We start from the raw sequence: 5,077 nt of genomic DNA on the forward strand, positions 1-5,077 counted from the left end.
GCTGCGGTTGTTGTTATTATCTGGTCTTTTCTGTGTCTGACTCGCACTAGGGGCTTTATCATAGTCACTCCACTTCCTTTTGTTATCATTAGCGGACGCAGTGGCGGTGGGTGCAGCAGTTGTAGTGGCTGAAACACGCGGTGGTAACGAGTTACTCTCTACCTCTTGATCCACAATCTTGTGGGTCAAACGAACAATCTGTGTCAAATCATTGAGATGGGCTGCAGTGACCAAACTCTTCACACGCGGAGGCAGCCCCTTGATGAATAACTCAATCCTCCGGGACATAGGCCGGGACAAGTTCGGGCACATGTCGGCCAATTCATACGATCGCTTCACATACGCTTCGACTTCAGATCCAACCATCTTCAAGTCATAGTACTCGTTTTCCAACTTCTGGACCTCATCCCGAGGACAATACTCCTCCCTGATCAGTTCTTTAAAGTCATCCCAAGTTGTGGCATTCGCTGCCTCGATGCCCAACAACTGCACCTGGGCATTCCACCACGTTAGGGCACCATCCGCCAAGGTACCCGCATCATATTTCACCCTGTCCCTAGCGGGACAGTTACAAATAGCAAACACGGACTCTGCTTTTTCGAACCATCTCAAGAGTCCCACAGCCCCTTCAGTTCCGGTGAAGGTCTGTGGCTTACAGTCCATGAACATTTTGAATGTACAAGCAGGTTGGTTCGGTTGGGGTTGCGGGTGCTGACCTAAATGACGAAAGGAAACACATTAGAGGGGTAAAAGGATGTGTACGCGGTATAAGAGTAAAGAGTACTTGGTACATTCCGTACCAGCTTGATAGGCTGCTAAGGCCTCAGCCACACGGGTATTGATTAAGTCAGTCAGCTCAGCCTGAGTCATGTTGATGTTGCCACATCCGTGTCCTCGTCCACTCATGATTCTATATAGAGATGAACCGATTCAGGAAATCGAAACGAGATGGAAATCAAGTATCGTGTCGACATCTATGTACTACCAAGTTCACACATAATAAGGCAGAACCCTTCTCACGCTCAATAAGCCTCACTGGGACTTGTATGCACCCCACGTTATTATTAAGTGTGCACCCATAATAATAAGGCGATTTGCATATTCATCTCAGAGCCCCTTAGCTTGCGCTCGAAGTTTCCCCCGTTCAATCTACACACAAGTGGTATTACAAGGCTACGATTCATATGATTCAAAGAGTAGTGTCACACTATCAAGTCACCATAGTATCTAACGTTTCATTCCATGCTAGTTGTGAGTGTGTGATTGCTAAACAAGTGATACACAAAGTAAGAGAGACGAACCTTGCAATCTGGAGCTGAGTGTCATGATCAATTTTCGAAGGTGTTCGGTTATAGTCTGGTTTTACAAAAACGTTTTAAAACCTAGTTCACTATAACCAGTGGCTCTGATACCAAACTGTAACACCCCCAAAAATATCCCAAGCGGAAGCACCGCAGGAGGTGCGACACATCAGAGTACGAGCCACCAATCACATTGAACCACACAAGTATTTAAGTAAACATGACATTAATTAACCAAGCAAGTCCAATTCCAACGTTAATTCCAAAAGATATGTTTAGCGGAAGCATAAGTGAAATAATATCCAATTGTTCAAGGTTTCAAAACCACCAAGTCAACTGTTTAATCAAAAGCCACGATCCATGACCACTCCAGCACTCCCAGATAGCAAGTCCATGTCTCCAACCCTAACGACCTGCAAGCATGCAGACAAGTGTGTCAGACGACGCTGGTGAGTTCAAGTTTTGTTATCGTGTTTTGTTACCAGATGTATGTTAAGCCGATTCAACGTTGTGATACGATGTTGCTTATAACATGCTAGATACCCTAGGGAGTGTGCCCATATGTATCCGGGGAGTGTGCCCCTTAATAACCTGGAAGTGTGTCCAGTCCCCAATGCCCCTAACCAAGCATTGGTAACGATGCCCAGATAATTAGTTCACGCCCGTCCTTACGGCCCGGTGTGAGGTGTCAAACCTAATAGCGCTATCAACTAATTACCCCATTGCCCTACAGGCAATCCAATAATGATAGATTCCACGTTCAATAACTAAAACCGATTTAACTGTTTACCCAAGTTTCCCTTCCAAATGTTTACTAGTTGTCCCAAACCACCGGGGCGCATGCTTGAGAAATGCAGTGAACTCACCTGGGGTTGCTCGGTATGATATACAACAGTTCAATTAAGCTATAAAGTGATCAACCATGTCCTATCACAGTTATCATACCAATCAGATTCGTACGCTAGTATTGCACGTATGTTCCACACACATTGTAACAAGTTGTGTACAAGTATTGATCATCGTATTCACGTATAAGCATAGCAGTTCAACAGTACTCTCATATAGACAAAGTCCAATATGCGGCCCAATCAGTTGGGCTCATAACAGTGTGCAAGTCCAACAGTGTGTACGTGTATATGGTCTCGAGTCGAGACCAGAGATCTCGAGTCGAGACTAGGCGGTCTCGGGTTGTACTGGTTTCGGGGTCTCGAGTCGCAACAAGGAATTCTCGAGTCATCATGGTCTGTTCGAGACTACACGGTCTCGATTCGCAACCGGACCCGCAACCGTGGCCTCGAGTTGTGTTGTTTTGGGCCGGTGTTATGGTCTCGAGTCGAGACTGTGAGTTCTCGACTCGCAATCCGGGTTGAGACTAGATGTGTAACTGATTTCCTTAATTCAAGCTCATCAATTCCATAACAGTTGCAAACAGATTTGGTAGTTTCACAATCAGATCAAATCACAATTATTTCAACATTCAAACATTCATATCAATTCCAGAATCACTAATCAATAACCTATGAACATGTAACCAGATCATGTGATTAACGGATTCAAGAACTATCATGCAGCCCTAAACCATGTGTACAATATATCAATCAATACCACAAACCATAACAACACATCGCAACATTCATCCGAATCATATCACAACCGATTAGTAAGCTTTCGTTTAACAATCATCTTAAGATAATTCGGACAACATATAATCAACCGATTACTTGCAAAACATACAATTTACATACAATATAGAACATCACGATTTATCACACAAGCAACCCTAACCGTTTAGTCAAACATGGATTTATAACAATATAAATCAAACACGTATCATGAACACTAACCGAGTTAAAGCGTGTAGAGAGGATGATCCGAACACAAGGATCTTCGAGGGTCGAGAAGTGTTGTCGTCGGGTTCCAAGAGAAACGAGAGAGAGAGAGAGCTTCTAGGGTTTTGTGTAACTTGTGTGCTTGCAAGTAACCAAAAACTACACCCCCTATTGTTCATGTATACGTACAAGGGATGAGTGGGCCGAACCCATCATTGGGCCGCCCTTGGGGTCTCGGGTTGGGTAAGTGGTTGCGAGTGAGGTTGGGCCGAGTGAAGGATGTGCGACCAAACAAAGTGTGTGGCCCAATTTTGATAACACATAACATTTCATTCAATTAAACGCTCAAGTTCATATAGTCGTATCATGCATTCAATCAATCCCTATAGTTCACATAAGCACGTAACGTTACACAAAATAGGTTCGAAATACGAGTTGTCACATCATCCCCAACTTGAAAGAAATTTCGTCCCGAAATTTGATAAGCACACCACAAACAGAAGTGAATCACAAAACGGTGCGATGCTAAATCAAGGTGACTGTGCATTTTCCGTGGGTGTCACATCATCCCCAACTTGAATGGGAATTTCGTCCCGAAATTCACTAGTTGGATTAACATTAGATTCGCTAGGTTTTGTCTTGTCTTTGGGGAACAAATGTGGATACTTAAGCTCCATCTGGTCCTCGCGTTCCCACGTGAACTCTGGTCCACGTCGCGAGTTGCAACGGACCCTCACAATTGGGATACGACTATGCTTACGAACTTTAACTTCCCGATCTATAATCTCAACTGGTTCTTCGACAAACTGTAACTTGTCGTCTATCTTCAGCTCTTGGAATGGTACAACCAGTGTTTCGTCAGCCAAGCACTTCTTTAACTGCGACACGTGAAACACATCATGGACATTACCCAACTCAGCAGGTAATTCCAACCTGTAGGCCACCTTTCCAATTCGTTCCATAATTTTGAATGGTCCCACATAACGAGGGTTTAGTTTGCCGCGTTTCCCAAAACGCACCACACCCTTCCAGGGTGAGACCTTTAACATAACGCGATCATTAACTTCGAATTCCAACGGTTTACTACGCTTGTCAGCGTAGCTTTTCTGGCGATCGCGAGCTGCGGCCATACGGTTTCGGATCTGCACAATGTTTTCTGATGTCTCAAGCACGAGCTCAGGGCCTGTTATCTGACTATCACCCACCTCAAGCCAACAGAGAGGTGAACGGCATTTTCGTCCGTACAGTGCTTCGAATGGAGCTGCCTGTATACTAGTGTGGTAGCTGTTGTTGTAGGAGAATTCTATGAACGGTAATTGCTTCTCCCATCCTTTCCCAAAATCGATTACACATGCCCGTAGCATATCTTCAAGTGTCTGGATGATGCGCTCGCTTTGACCATCCGTCTGCGGGTGATAAGCGGTACTCATGTCGAGTCGTGAACCGAACGACTTATGCATTGCTTGCCAAAGATCAGAAGTGAAACGCGGATCTCGATCTGAAATGATAGAAGTTGGTACCCCGTGTCTAGAAACTACTTCCTTAAGGTAGATCGCCGCCAGTTGCGAAAACTTGTCTGTTTCTTTGATTGCCAGAAAATGCGCTGATTTCGTGAGACGGTCGACAATCACCCAAATGGTATCGTTCCCAGCCTGAGTTCGAGGTAACCCTGTCAAGAAATCCATGGCGATCTGTTCCCACTTCCATGTGGGTATCTCTGGTTGCTGCAGTAGACCTGAGGGCTTTTGATGTTCCGCTTTGACTTTAGCACAAGTCAAACATTTGCTGACGTATAAATACGTGTCTTGTCATTTCATTTGTAACTATTCGATTCCGGTAGCAAAGCTCTGCCGAAGTGTCTCCAGCATTGTAAAACTATCTGATATCAATACGGAGACAGTTTATAGTGAATCTTCATGTAATCCAGCTGAAATAACTCCGATACAT

Source organism: Helianthus annuus, chromosome 2 (genome assembly GCF_002127325.2).
Source record: "Helianthus annuus cultivar XRQ/B chromosome 2, HanXRQr2.0-SUNRISE, whole genome shotgun sequence".
NCBI lineage: Eukaryota > Viridiplantae > Streptophyta > Magnoliopsida > Asterales > Asteraceae > Helianthus > Helianthus annuus.